We start from the raw sequence: 16,344 nt of genomic DNA, 5'->3' as shown, positions 1-16,344 counted from the left end.
CACCTTATAATTTTGATTATATAATGAATATATAATCAAAATTTAATCTCAAGTAAGGCTGGTAATATGGCTCATTGGACAAAGGGGCTTGCTGCCAAGCCCAATGACCTACGTTTGAATAACGTTTTCATCTTCTGAGTGACCTGAATGGAGAGAACTGACTCTTGCAAGTTGTTCTTTAACTTCCACACGTGCAGGCACCAACACACACATAAACAAACAAATAAGTAAATAAGTGTAACTACCCGGGTGGTGGTGACACACAATCTGAAATCCCAGCACTTGGGAGGCAGAGGCCTACACAGTGGGTTTTAGGACAGCCAAGGCTACCCGGAGAAATGCTGTCTTGAAAAAACTAAATAAATATAACTAATCTTTTTTTCAATTGGGAATAAATGTAACCAAGGAAGCGCAGGACTTACATGCTGACTCATGAAACACGCCAGAAGTTCAGAAGGCCTTGAGGAAAGGGTTTCATGAGAAGACAATCATGATTTCAAGATGGCAGACTGTGTATCAGTACAATTCCAACCCAAAGCCCAGCAGTCATTTTTTTTTCTCCTGAAATAGAAAGGCTGACCGAAATTCATGTAGACTTTGAAGGGGCATTAAATGATTAAACCATTTTGAAAAAAAAGGACGAGGTTGGAAGAGTCACATGTCTCAATTTCAAAGGTTCTTACAAACCTATTGGAATCCAAACAGCATGGCGCAGGCTTGAGAGTAGACACAGAAAAAAAAAAAAAAAAAAAAGAAAAAGAAAAGGGTTGGGGTTGGGGATTTAGCTCAGTGGTAGAGCGCTTGCCTAGCAAGCGCAAGGCCCTGGGTTCGGTCCCCAGCTCCCAAAAAAAAGAAGAAAAGAAAAAGAAAAAAAGAGAGTAGACACAGACCAATGGAACGAAACCAGAATTCGAAACACAAACCCTCACAAGAGGGGCAAGACCATTTGACGTGGAAACAATGCTTCTTTCAACAAATCTATGAAGCAAACTGAAGCCCAAAGAACAAATATGGAGACCCTTATTTCACACCATATGCAAAAATTAACCCAAGATAAACTGAATTGAAGGGAAAGGATAGAACTCTAGAATAAAGTGCAGGGGTAATATTCATCACCGGAGTGAGAAATGGTTTCTTAGCCCTAAAACTCAAAAACAGAGGCAATCAAAGAAAAATTAGATTAGCTGGACTTGGTCAAAACTGAACATTTTGGGGCATCAAAGGACAATGTGAAGAGAATAAAAAAGAATAAAGAAACATAGGAAACAGAAGGAAATACTTGCCAATCCCTGCTGGACAAGGCTGTGTGCAGAGTGCCTGCATGTGTGCGCGCATACACACACACACACACACACACACACACACACACACACATGCACACATGTGTATATGAATGAAAGCTGTAATCTATAACGCAGTAACAAAAGGACAAACAATTCAAATTTAAAATGGGCAAAAAAAATTAAACAGACATTTCTTCAGAAAATATATACAAATGGCCGGCCCTCAAGTGGAAAGATACTCAGTCATGTAAGTCACTAAGGAAGTATAGACCAAACCACAATGAGATGATGTGTCACATTTACTACATTGGTCATCTTTAAAAAAAAAAAAAAAGAAGCAGAAAGGAACAGCGTACAGTGATTCATGCCTTTAATCCTAGCACTAGGTAGGCAGAGGAAGGCAGGTCTTTGTGAGTTCCAGGCTGGCCAGGGTTACACAGTAAGACCTTGTTTCAAATGAAAAAGGAAAAAAAAAAACCAATATTGATGCAGATACAGGCAAACCGGGACTCCCACACATCGCTAGTGGAAACTTAAATATGGTGCGGCTTCTATGGAAATTAGTTAGTTCCTCAAAAAGTTAGCAACAGAAGCCGGTCATGGTGGTGCATGCCTTTAATCCCAGCACTCGGAAGGTAGAAGCAGGCAGATGTCTGAGTTTGAGGCTAGCCTGATCTACAGAGCAAGTTCCAGGATAACCAGAGCTACACAGAGAAACCTTGTTTCAAAAAAATAAAAAAGTTTTTAAAAAGTTAGCAACAGAATTACCATATGAACAAGTATGGTTGGTTTTAATGTCAACTGACCAAATGAACAAAAAAACAAACAAACAACCCCCCCCCAAAAAAAAAAAAAAAAAAACACAGAATAGGGAGCTGCACCTGAGGAACCTTCCCAATTGTCATAATCAACGTGCCCTGACTGTGGGTGGTGCTTTCTGGTACTGACTCAGATAAAAAGGCACGGCAGAAAGGTTTCTTGCCTTTGGCTCTCTTGCCCTTTCTCTCACTGTCAAGTTGACTATGCTGCTGCTGCTGCTCCTACTAACAATGATGGTGACGATGGTGACAACGATGATTTCTTCAATGTTATCAGAACCAGCTTGTCCAGGCTTTCATTATGAACTAAGGACCGGCAGCTCTCCAGGAACCTTCTGGACACCAGAGTGGGTCTGCTGAGGCACCAGATTGTCCACCTCCACGGTGAGAGGTGGTCACTACGGGCCTATTCCAACTGCTGAGATTTCCAGCCCCAAGGACTGAGCGCCCAGGCCTCTCAGCTCTCAGCGTGAGTCGGTTGTTGTTACTATTTTAGCATTAGCTTATTTAATAAACCGCATTGGTTCCTTTCCTCTAGAGATCCCTGAGTAACACACGCGGCAACTGTACCCTTAGGTGTAATCAAGAGGACTGAAAATAGGGGCTCAAACCCACACTTGCACATGGATGTTCAACTCAGCATGGCATCTAATCTCCAAAGGTGAAATCAGCTACGGAGTGGATAAACAGGACATGGTCCAACCGTGCACGGACTATCACTCAGATACAAAAGGAGCAAAGTACCGACAGTTTAAGGTGAACGATTTCCTGGCTGGCAAGATGCTCACCTGGTAAAGGCACTTACCACAAAACCTGACAACATGAGTTGGACCCCAGGACCCACACGATGGAAAGAGAACAGAGTTCTGGGAGTTGCCCTTTGATCTCTACACATGTGAATGTTCTCTCTCTCTCTCTCTCTCTCTCTCTCTCTCTCTCTCTCTCTCTCTCCCCACCTATCCTCACCCCCGGCATCCTCTCTCGACAAACACCTTAAAAGGTGATAAGTAAGCCTTGAAAAATACAGAGCCAAGTAAACGTAGCCCAGCACCCAAGCCAAACTTCCACACAACCCCATTTGCCTGAAACACTTAGAATAAGCAAGTCCGTAGAGACAGACAGACAACTAGCGGTTGCCAGGGCCTGGGGGGAGAAGTGGGAAGGGATTGCTTTATGGGCAGTGGCCACTGAGTTGGTGTGAGAGACCAAAAGGCCTTGGAACTATATGGAAGCGCCAAACCTAACCTGACCAGTTAGAAACAAAGCGAGTAAACCGTTCTTAGACAAACAAAAACGGACTGTGGCTACTGCCAAACAAACGAGCACAAAGTGTGTGTGTGTGTGTGTGTGTTCCTCAAGTAAACGGGGGATATGAACCAGAACCTTGGTCGTGTACCTTTAAAAGTAAATGAAAACAAAGATTGCTAAGAATGGAATAAAAGCTAAAACTGCAACTTTACCATTAAAAACACCACTTAACCGCTGAAAAGATAATTCTCTAAAGCCGGTTTTGGAGCATTTTAGGTCTGCTGACTCGTGACCCTTTTCAGCAGCTTCTTCACCATGGTGGACACAGACGAAGCATAAACCACTGAGAGTAGCTGCCAACTGTTTTCAAGAACAGACACAGGAAGCGGCCTGCGTTGGTCGGAAGACCAATGTGGTGCCGATGACTGGTTAGAGCGAAAATAGCCAGCGCGGTGCCATGCATCTGTGTGCAGGCAAAAGTGAAACAAAAGGCCACAGTGTCACAGAGGATGGAAGGAGCAAACTGAGTGGCCTCGGAGCTCTATTTCCTTCAACACAGCATTGTTTAGGTAGGCGTTTCTGAACTAAAGTCATGTAGTTGTCAAGCCCAGGATAACCACTGAAAATGTTCACTGGTGTAAGCCAATAGGGAGACTAATCTAAAACACAGTCGATACAAAGGGAGATGGGCACAGAGAGAAAAAGGAAGAGAACCAGAGGAAGCAAACAAAGATCTGTGGTAGATTTCAATCCACTGTAGTAAGTATTACTGCAAATATAACTAGTCCAAATATATCAATCAAAAGGCAAAGACTCTCTCTGAGTAAAAATAAAAATCCAACTACTTGTTTTTATGTGTAGGAAATCTATTTTAGAGATGTTGCCCATGGTCCCATAAACAACCCTAATGGCACCCATTTGTTCAAACGCAGACAATAGCAATATTCATCCCTAACCTTTAAAAACTCTTGGGGTTGGGGATTTAGCTCAGTGGTAGAGCGCCTGCCTAGCAAGCACAAGGCCCTGGGTTCGGTCCCCAGCTCCGGAAAAAAAAACAAAAACAAAAACAAAACTCTTGCAAGCTGTATGTGGTAGCTCACACTTGTAATCCCAGCAGTTGAGAGGCTAAGGCAGGAGGGTTATAATGAGTTATAGGCCAGCTAGACTGCTTGGAGTAGAGGGAAACACACACACACATAGACACATACACACACACACACACACACACACACACACACACACACACAGGGTATCTGGGAGGACAATCAAATCAAATGGAGATAGAATGAATAATTTCCTCCTAAAATAAGAAACAAGGCAAGGGGGCTGGAGAGATTGCTCAGTGGTTAGGAGCGCTGACTGCTCTTCCAGAGGTCCTGAGTTCAAATCCCAGCAACCACATGGTGGCTCACAACCATCTGTAATGGGATCTGATGCCCTCTTCTGGTGTGTCTGAAGACAGCAACAGTATATTCATATATAATAAATAAATTTTTAAAAAAGAAACAAGGCAAGGATGTTTATTCTCATTTAAACACTGTACCAGAGACCACAGACACTGCGGTGAGGCAAGAAAAATGCATAAAGGCACAAGTATTTGAAAAGAAGAAATGAACTATCTCTTTGAAAAGATAAAATGAGGGTCTTTATAATAAATTTTTTAAAAAAATACTCAGACTAATAAGAAAACTTAATAGAATCTTAGGTAAGAACAAGATCAATGCATACACAGCAACTATGTTAAAATACCCTGGTCTATTTAGGAAGAACTAGGCCAGAAGAGGTTGTATAGACAGAAAAAGTAGGAGCCCTAGCATTTATTTTTAGAAAAAATACTGTTTTTACTTATATGTAAATGTGTTAATTTATTTTTTAGAAATAAAACAAGTTTCCTGAGTTCACTGCAAGGGACAGAAACCCCCACTCCAGCCAAAAAGGACCGTTTCTAACAGCACCAGTGAAGTATATACAAACTGGACTGCACATAAAATCCGGACATAGAATACAAAGCACTGAAGAAGATACATCTAAACCCTGAGATACATACCATGTCCATGAACTGGCAAGTTCAGTTTTGTCATGCATATCAATTCTATCCTACTGAAAGCTAGAGATTCAACAACAAATTACAATTATAAAAATTGTATCAGAAAAAAATTGCATCAGAAAAAATCTATTTTTTTCTACAGAAAAATGTGTAGAAACTGACAAGTTGATGCTAAAATTCATATAGAAACAGGAAGGAGGACTGAAAGGTGTTTCAGCTGGTAAAGGGCTTGTATAAGTATCAAGATCAGAGCTCAGATTTCCAGCACTCACCGGGATGCTGGGTGGACATGGTGGCCATCTATAAACTCAGCACAGGTGAGACAGAGACAACGGGATTCCTGCTAGACTCTCTAGATCTTGGGGTTCGTGTGAAATGCCTTCCTCCGTATATAATGGGGTGAGTGAGCTAGGAAAGCCCTGATGCTAACTTAGACACACACACACACACACACACACACACACACACACACACACTCACACATTCACATGCTTGCATACACACATATGTGTGAACAAACAAACATGTACACACTCATACCACACACAGAGACATATGTTTATAAAAAGGCAAAAAAGAAAGAAGGGGAGAGGAGAGGAGAAGGGAGGGGAGGGGGCCAGGAGAGGAGAGGAGAGGAGAGGAGAGGAGAGGAGAGGAGAGAAGAGAAGAGAAGAGAAGAGAAGAGAAGAGAAGAGAAGAGAAGAGAAGAGAAGAGAAGAGAAGAGAAGAGAAGAGAAGAGAGAAAAACGAAGGGACAAGAATAGGCAATCGAGGAAGAAACCAAGTTGGAAGACTCATACTGTCACCAGCAGTGGAAATCAGTGACGTCCTGTAGTTATGCAGTCTGAGGATTCTCCATCAGCAACTCGGGGTCTCCATGTAGATGCAGACAGGATTTTTAATTGACACTGAAGCAGAAAATAACTTTGGAACAAGGCAAAATGAAGCAGAACCGGTGGGTTTATTGATTAGGAGAAAGAGCAGGGATGCTTGGGGAGAGAGAGAGTGTGGGCGTCGGCGCACACCTAAGTGCTTCAGCTGCAACTATGTGAGTTATTTGGGAGTCACGCTGTTGTTGAAAGAGGTAATATGTAACAGAGTTTGAGAGAGATGTGTTTGTTTACCCTGGTCACCTTGACAACCTCGTTGGTGGCATTCTTAAGGAGTGCATGCTTATGGGTGGACTAGGGCAGTTTCCAGTTGTCAGGACGTAGAAACTCCTGGCCTGAGCAGCAAGAAGTAAGCCTGGTTCCTATGGGGGACAGGCGGGGCTCTTTTTACTCCCCACGTCCTTCTCACCTCTTCCTATCGTTCTATCCCGATTCAGTATCACCCTGTCTATAGACTCCTGGATGCTGCCCGGGACACTGGCAAAGGGACAGACTGACACAGGTGGGAGCTTAGCTTAGTGGAGTCCAGAATGGTGTATGGAGGTGCAAAGGTTTAAAAACAACACCCAGTGGGAACAACAGCATGTGCACGTGCAGCGAGAGAGAAAGTACAAGTGAAAGAAGAGTCGAAACCCCTGACTAGTGCAAAGATTGTTTCTAAATGAATCCAAGACCTAAGTGTCAAAACTGCCTAATCACGACAAAGAAATGAAGAAAATCTTAATGGCCTCGTGACTTGGAAATTATGCGTAGGACATATCTGCAGTTAAAACGTCTACTCCGAAAGACACACCTAAAAGACAAAGGGGCTGGAGCAATGGCTCAACTGTTAAGAACGCTTGCTCTTCCAGTACAGCTCTGGGGCTCTCGTCGGCCGCCCGGAGGTCAGCCGACTGTCACCTGGGCCACCCGTACCGCTACTGCCTGGTTGGCAGGCAACTCCGAAAGTATGCCAGGCATCTTTGCAAGGGTGGGGCAGCACAAAGTCAGACCAGGTAAGTAAAGACCACCTCCAAAAGAGAAGAACCGAAGCAAAGTGTACTGGATTTTAATCGGCACGACCGTACAATACGGAATTCGATATGGGTCAACAGCATCAAGATTAGATAAGAGAATGTCAGCTTGGGAGAATATTGCATTTGTATTCAGGCTCAGGCAAGGACTTGAAGCTACAAAACTTGAGTATTAAAATTTGATGAGCAGATGTTACATGCAGACTAATCAATTATGTGACATAAACACGTACTAAATTACTATTTCCAGGAATATCTGAAAGAGGTAAAAGTTTAGGAATGGTCTCTCTAAGCCAACCATGAGTGGTTCCTAACAATGTGAGACATGAGGAGTATTAAACTAATCGAGATCTGCAGCTCTTTATTGTGAAATACACTAGGGAACATTTGCTGAGTTTCAGAGTTGTTTGGAGAGGAGCTTTGGTTTATCTCACTTTGTTTTTAACTCTGCACTTCTGCTATATCCCCGGAAAAAATGTTGTCTTCATGGTTTTTGACCACACTCATACATATTGAGTATTTTTTCCAAACTGGAATTTTAGTACATTACACCAGCAAAGGGGGGGGGGCTCAATTATTGTGCACCAGGAAAGTAGTGAATTGGCAAGACTAAAACAAGAAAAACTGTTGCTACATTAGCACATGTAAGCTATGCCTATCTCAGTCTAGCTAGAAACTCGAAAAACAAAGCTGGCCCGGAGGTGCAGCCCATACCTTTAATCCCTTCACTCAGAGGGGGAGGCCTGGTCTACAGAGTGAGCTCCAGGACTGCCAAGGCTACACAGAAAAAGGAAAAATCAGGGCTAGTGAGATGACCCAGAGGTCATCTCCTGACTACCAAAACTAACCACCTCAGCTTCATCCTAGGACAGACATCGTAGACGAGAACCATACTTGAAGTTCATACACACTAAAAGAGCACTAAAGAGCTTCGTTTCCTCACAGTTAATCAGTGGCATTGATCAGGAGAGATACACTCCAGTTTCAAATGTTAAAGCACCACATATCTCATGATGTCCCTGACTTCTTTGGGAAACTGTTATGACAAATGTCTGTTACTTTATACTCCGATGTGAATGTTCGAAATCTATATGCATCTCAAACTATTCACTAAGACTAAAGTGAAAATGTGATATGAGTTCTGCTAAATAAACTTGAGTACACAGAAGATAAAAGTTACTGAAAAAAAAAAAAAAAAGAACGCTTGCTCTTTCAGAGAACCCAGGTTCAGATCCCAGAATCCTCATGATGGCTCATAACCCCAGTTCTAGGGTATCGGATGCCCACTTCTGGACTCCCCAGGCACCAGGAATACGCATTACACATTTATAAATGTAGATTAAAAAACACACATACACATAAAATAAAAGCAAGTAAATATTTTTTTAAAGGGCAAAGTATGAGGGCTGTAGGCCGCTCAGAAGATGGCTGACTGCACCAACATGAGGAGTTAGAATCTCAGCACTCTCATAAGAAGCCAGGCTGGAGTCTGTAACCACAGCAATGTAGGCACAGAGGCAGGAGGATTGACAGGAGCTTGCGACTGCCAGACTACCTCAGGTTCAGTTAAGACAGAGTGACAGACAACACTGGGTATTCTCCTCTGGGCTTCACATGTGTGTGTGTGCCTGTACATTGCACACATATAACACACACACACATACATACACATACACACACATACACACACATACATAAACATACACACACATACACACACATACACACACAAACACGCACACACAAACCACACACACATACACACACACAAACACGCACACACAAACCACACACACATACACATATACACACACACAAACACACATACACATATACACACACACATACACACACACATACACACACATACACACATACACATATACACACACATACACACACAAACACACACACATACACACACATACACATATACACACACATACACACACACAAACACACACACACACACACACATCTACCTCTCACACACACAAAAGAAAAAATGTAGGGGCTGGTGAGATGGCTCAGTGGTTAGAAGCATTGACTGTTCTTCCAGAGGATGAGGCTCAGGCTCCCACATGTCAACTCACAACTGCTCTAGTTCCAGGGAATCAGACACCTTCCCACAGACATACACGCAGGCAAAATACCAATGTGTCTCTTATAAGACTCATATCCAAATCATACAACAAACTCTAAAAGCTGAATAATTCGATAAAAATGGACAAAATATTTGAATAAAATATACTCAAATATTTTAAGAAATGTGTCAATCAATATTTCTTAGGATACAAATTGCAAAGTTATACCGCTGCATGCATACATATTAGAACGGCTAAGCAAAACACACAGAAAATGCTGGTGACTGCAAGTTTCGACAAGGATAGGACAAACAGGCAGCAGTCACATCTTCTGAAGCCAGTGCGTAGAGATTAACCCTCCCCCACCTTTGGTCTGGTTCCGCTTATGTAAGTGTATTTGTGTACACACATTCATATATATTCTAGGGATGGAAAATGGCATTGGGACTTTGGAAATATGTTAGGCCACTAACAAAATAAAACTAGAAAGAAACTATTTACCATGTAACCGTAACCCTAGTCCCAGGTGAACTGGGAATTTATGTTTATGCAAAGCCCTCCGGGCAAATGTTTATAGTTGCTTTACTTTCATTGTCTCAATCTGGGATCATTTCTTGACGAGCGTTTATTTACCTAAAATGACTTGTATGTGAATCTTCTTCTGTGTAAAGTAAGCTGTTAGTGAAGCAAATGGAGAAATGTAAAGGACCCAAAGTAACCAGGGTGATTGTAAAGGAAGTTAAAAATTTCAGGAGGGAAGTTTCCCTTTAGCAGGCCTCGAGATACATCATGATATAAAAAGAAGATAATTTACAAAACGGACCCCAGGTTAGAGCTCTATATATGAACCTGTGATGCCCGACAGAGCCGGGGTAGGAAGGGATCTCTCTTCATTAAGGAGAACTGGGTTCATTGGCTAATCATACAATTTCTTTGTTTTGGCTTTTTTCAATTTTTTTTTTTTCGGAGCTGGGGACCGAACCCAGGGCCTTGTGCTTCCTAGGCAAGCGCTCTACCACTGACTGAGCTAAATCCCCAACCCCTGTTTTGGCTTTTTTGAGACATGGTCTTGCTATGCATCACAGGATGGCTTGAAACTGACTTTGTACCACACTAGCTAGACCTCTTGACCTCCTGCCTCAGACTCTCGGGTGTTAGGAAGGCAGACATAAGTTACCACATCTTGTTAGCCGTCTGATATTTTAAAGTACCACTGATTCCTGTCGAACAACATGAAGAGAAATGAACTCTTGCCAATTGATGGATAGGGTATGGGACAAGGAAATTTCCCATTCGTTGCCAAGAAGGGTAAATATTGATGTGGCCACTTTTAAAAACAGGTTGAAGATACGCATCTCTCATGATCCAACAACTTTCACTCCCCAGAAGGCAAATGTGCAATTCAAAATATGTGCTCACGTGTGCCCTTTTGTCCTTGCAGATCCAAAGCAGAAACAATCTGATACCCATCACTAATAGACTGGACGGAACAGATAAACCATGATAATACAATAGAAACAAGTGAAAATAAGCTACCCACAGTCATATGGATATTTAGGTTATATAGCCTTTGCTCACTGTGGTTTGATGTCTGAAAGAGAACATTAAAGACCTCAGTTCATAGTTCTTTCTTGTCATGTGACCTAATGTCTCCTCTCAAAATAAAAGGTAGAATATATTTCTCCATGTCTTGACTATGATTTTGGCCCCTTACTGACCTCAACCAGTAGATAGAGAAACAGGGAGTAGCCTTTAAGAGATCTGCTTGTGAAATTGTGGAGTGGTCAACTAATGACTGGGCCAACTTGAGACCCATGCCCCAAGCGAGCAGGAGTCAAACCCTGACACTGCCAAGAAGCAAAGGCTTGATGGCTCAGGGACCTAGGAAAGAAAAAGACCTGGCCAGCAAAACAATAAAATAATAATAAAATCAATGAAAAAATTCTTAATAATATTCTACTATACTCATGGATTAATGCCTAGCCCAGTTGCCATCAGAGAGCCTTCACTGAGCAATTGATGGAAACAGATATAGAGACTCATAGTCAAACATTAAGTAGATCTTGGGGGATCCAGTGGAAGGGGGAGGAAGGATTGTAGGAGCCACAGGGGTCAAGGACATCACAGAAAAAAAACAACCTGGGCTCACAGGGACTCACAGAAACTGAACTGACAACCAGAGATCCTGGGTGAGACTGGCTTAGGCCCTCTGAATATATGTTCACAGTTGTGTAGCTTGGTCTTCTTGTGGAACTCCTCATAGTAGGAACAGGGGCTGTCTCTGACTCGTTTGCAGGCTTTTAGGACCCTTTTCCTCATACTGGGTTGCCTCCTCCAGCCTTAATAAAAGGGGAGGTGCCTACTCTTAGTGCAACTTGCTGTTTGGATGTTTGGTTGACATCCATGAGAGGTCTACCTTATTCTCTGTGATATAACACCATGACCAAAGGCAACTTGGGGAGAAAGGGGTTTATTTTGCTTATCTTTCCAGCCAGGGAAGGAACTCAAGGCAGGAACCTGGAGGTGCAAATGCCATGGAGGAGTGCTGCTCTCTGACTTGCTCCTCATGGTTTGCTCAGCCTACTTTCTTTTCTTTTTAAAAGATTTATTTGTTTATTTGGTTTTTTTTTTAAATGTAAGTACACTATACACTGCCATTGTCTTCAAACACACCAGAAGAGGGTGTCGGACTCTATTACAGATGGTTGCGAGCCACCATGTGGTTGCTGGGGAATTGAACTCAGGATCTGGAAGAGCAGTCAGTGCTCTTAACCGTCGAACCATCTCTCCAGTCCCTCAGCCTACTTTCTTATAGCACCCAGGACCACCCGCACAGGGTGACAGCACACACAGTGAGCTGGGCCCTCCCACATTGATTATCAATCAAGAAAATGCATCCCAGACCAATCTGGCAGAGACATTTTCTCAATTGAAGTTGCCTTTTTCAGAATGACTTTAGCTTGTGTCAAGTCTAGCAAGCCTAGCAAATGTCCACTAGCCAGCAGCCAGCACCTCTCAAAATCAAGGTGTGGATCCCGGATTACACTAAGTGCTCAGAATTGTACTCTGCCACACTTTAAATCAGCCAGACATGTAACAGCGTGAGGCCCAGTCCTAACCACTAACGGTGCACAGAACCTTTTGCCTTCCCCAAACCTTCTGGATTTGTGGTCATTTCCTCAATACCCCAGACCCATTTCTTAAAAATACAAAGATTTGCCATGATTGCTGTTGGTTTGGTTTAGGTTTTATACCTTTTCTTTTGGCTAGACAGCCAGGGTGGTTAAACATGATTTTCCTTCCTCAATCTATAGCTTGCTAGAATTTGGGAACACTCCACCAGACATCCAGGCTCCTCTGGTTTCTTCATGTTGCTATGTTTGAGGTCTCTCCCAGTCCTCTAACCGATGGATACCTTTATCCCTTCTGGTTTTTCTCTATTGAAAGCCACACTACAGGGGAGCACACTAACCATTAGGTATAAATCCAATCCTTTGCGTTGAATCCATTTCTAGAGAAGTGATGTGCGGTCAGTGTGGATATTTGAAATGTGGAAATACTGAGTTCTGAAAGAGGCAGTGTGCTCGTACACTTCCACAGCGGTGTGGGAAACCCAGCATTACTGTGTTCTTGCTGACACTAAGTGTTACTGGTTTGTAGCTTTTTTCCCAGGGCTGGGGGTGCTGAACCGTGTTAGACCATTTCTCTAACTTGTGAGGTCCCTGGCTGCATCCCCAGCCTCATTAAACCCATACATGGACACACACATATGCATGCACATGCACGCACACACGCACACACACACAGAGAGAGAGAGAGAGAGAGAGAGAGAGAGAGCAATCTCTTAGAAACAAGTGTTAGGGGTTGGGGATTTGGCTCAGTGGTAGAGCGCTTGCAGGCCCTGGGTTAGGTCCCCAGCTCCAAAAAAAAAAAAAAAAAAAAAAAAAAAAAAAAAAAAAAGAAACAAGTATTAATTTACGAGTTTTTTAATATTCTTTTCTTCTCATCCATCCTTCTATCTTTCGCCCACTCTATTTCCCTGTCTTCTGTTGATTTGTGGGGACAGTTTGCAAGTGGGACTGTATCTGTTAACCCTACTACCGTAGGTGTCGAAAGCATTTTCCTAGCAGTCTTCCACGTCTCTTTCCATGGTCTTCTGGAGGTGTAGCGCACACAGAACTTTCTACGCTGCCTGTGCTCAAACCTCCCATCTTTTCATCTGCACTGAGTTGTTTATAAGACACTTTCATTTCCCTTGTCTCGCACAGGCTACGATCACAGGCAATCAGTGTCCTGTGTGTTATCTCCATTGGATAGATAAAAGAAGGGAAGACTGGAAGGCAAGTAGCTTGTCTGGCGTCCCACAGCTGCTTTGGGAAAGACGAGGGACCAGAATTGGCTCTCAAACCTCAGGTAAAAGGGTTGTTACCCCGGCTACCTTGGTGAGCTGGCCTATTCCTTCACCCTGCAAAAGACCCTGACATTTCTCCTCCATGATTCTGCTGCTGGAGAGCTGTTGGTCTGCACTTCCTTACTGAGGATACACTGCCTTCCTGGGGCACCCAAGTGTCCTGGGGCTGTCCTGTAGACCCCCAGAAACACCAGAAACTGACCTGAGGCAGTTCCGAAGTGTTGGAGAGATAGGCCCTGTGGCTGTCTTGGCTGTGTCCTCAGACCCCTTGACCGCCTTCCTGGTACAGGATCTCCAAGCACATCTGGTCTCCTTATCTCTTCAAACCTCCGGTAGTGTGCAGGCTCATCAATGCCACGCTTATGTCTTATGACCTGATACTTTTGGAGGTCAGAAAGTGTGGCTGTGTTGAGGTTTGATCTGTTGCTATGTATTATAATGCTAAATACTGGTTCTGGTTGCCTCAGGGATGAGAGAATCCGCACGTACACCAAGTAATGAGAAGGTAGAGAAAAAAGGCACCATGGGGTAGGTGAGTCATAAGAGCATGGCCACTGGAGCCCAGAGGGAACACAGCAAAATATAACTCGGGGTTGTTGATGGAGAGGTAGATTCTAACAGCATAGAGGGTAGATATCTGTCCAGCTTTAGTGCATTTAGGCTTATTATAAATATAAAGGTTTTTTTTTTTTTGTCATTTATCTGGGAACTGAATGATCTAAGGCGGAGAAGAAACCCCAGACTGAGATTAAATATTTACCGCAACAGCTATGACAGGCAGAGGTGGGAGAAACTGTACATTGTCAGAGGAGTGGAGCCTGAGCTGGCCTTCAGGAGAAATGGAATTCTTTGCTCCAGAGGGGATATTTCAGGGAGAGAATAGTGTTAGGGTAGAGGCTAGTCAGCGTGGGAGGAAGGGGAGGAAGTGAGAGTAAGACGCAAGTAAGGCCCACATGCAAAGATTTCGGAGCCGGCTAGGCTCTCAGACTTAACCATTAGATGATGGGTTCTCATTGGCCTGGAGGTCTCTAGAGGCACGTGGTCCAAGAGTCACACAAGCACAAACAGATGCCAGCTGTGCTGTCCTGGAAGTGGGTGGTGGAACCTGCATGGTACCACATCCAGGAGGAGCTCTAGGGATCCCTTATTGCTAAGGTCAGTGCCTACCCAGCTCTATGGGCACTCAGCACACTCACCTGTGGGAAGACCCCAGGCCTCTGGTGCTACCTGGTGATTATTGGCACAGACCCTGCAGCCAGGCTGCCTAATTTTCAGCTCTGACATCCCTAGGAGTTTGGGTAGGACACCATGCCTCTCCGACTTCATGATTGATTTCGTTATTCACAAAACACGGATCATGAAACAGATGAGCCTTGTGGGCTGAGATCATTGTATGAGATAATCGTACCGAGGCTCTGCCATGGGGCCTAGCACAAAGTCCCAGTGGGTGGCCTCGGAGTGAGGATGCACTAACGACGTGGTCAGGAAGATGACAGACAGGGGAGACATCATTCTTCCTAAGGCAGAGGAACTTGAAGCAGAGTTTGCATGCGTGTCCAAGGATTAGGAAATCCTGCTGTGAGTGTAAGGGCCACGTTGTGTTCTCTCACACACACACACACAGGGAGACCAGCCCTCATCTCTCTGTTTGGCTCCTGAAACCTCTAGAGGTTATGCCCTGATGCCTTGCTCCCACCTGCCCATGCTCTGGAACCCTCTGGGCCAGGAAACAGACAACCAACATCGTGCTGGCTTGGCATCTGGTTCTGTCTCAGCCGCAGGTCACACACGGAGGGTTGACCACACCTCCACGAGCTGCAGATGCTAGGACGAGCCAGCTCTGCTATCTTGGAAGTGAGTGAGGGAATCTCTGTGGTAGTGTGCACAGCCAGAGGTCTTAGGAGTTCCTTATTGCTAAGGCCACTGCCCGTCCACGTCTATGGGCACTTGGCGCACTCCCTCGGGGGTGAGAGCTATGTGGGCTCTATTGGAGGGTGGTGGAAAAACTTCTCCTGGTCTTCCAAGCCAGTCTGAAAGGACTCTAACCATCTTTATGCTCTACCCCTGCTGAATGGCCTCCCCTCTCTCCATCACTGCACCTAGCACCCGGACTTTCAGCTCCTTCCTCCTGCCTCTGTCTTGGCTGCTCGTACCCCTCTCTCTCCTGCTAGCCCTGTGCCTGTCTTCGACTTCCTCATGGCCTTTGAGCTTCACGACACTCTCATCCAGCATGAGCATAGCCATGAGCGTGTTGCCCTTGTGCTGTGAAGGTGACACATGCCTGCCCAGCAGGAGCTCCCTGGTAGACCTGTGGCCCTCCAATCTTCTGTACAGCGTTTGTATTTGGACATGCCAAGGAGAACTCACTCAGCACTAGACGCACAAGTGAAGGTATTCAAGGTAAACAAGCCGTGTAGAACAGGGTTTCCTCATTCTCAGAACCAATTCACTTGACAGATACTTCATAGGCTAAGCCTTGTGTGGGGCTTGGGGAGACGAGGGACCGTCTTCAGCATGGCGGAGGGAAGGGCAAACGGCTAGTTGGGGGCA

General features: G+C 44.2%; 1 long non-coding RNA gene across 1 annotated transcript; it reads left to right on the top strand.

Moving 5' to 3' along the window:
- Positions 1-6,531: 6,531 nt before the first annotated feature.
- On the top strand, positions 6,532-11,061 carry LOC120098110 (uncharacterized). Its single transcript, XR_005496091.2, has 3 exons — positions 6,532-6,635; positions 6,724-7,281; positions 10,825-11,061. It is a non-coding gene; the product is annotated as an uncharacterized LOC120098110 (long non-coding RNA).
- Positions 11,062-16,344: the final 5,283 nt, after the last annotated feature.

The sequence above is a fragment of the Rattus norvegicus genome, chromosome 18 (assembly GCF_036323735.1).
Source record: "Rattus norvegicus strain BN/NHsdMcwi chromosome 18, GRCr8, whole genome shotgun sequence".
Classification (NCBI taxonomy): Eukaryota; Metazoa; Chordata; class Mammalia; order Rodentia; family Muridae; genus Rattus; species Rattus norvegicus.
Note: the sequence above shows the minus strand (reverse complement) of the source record. Positions and strands in the feature narration are given on the sequence as shown.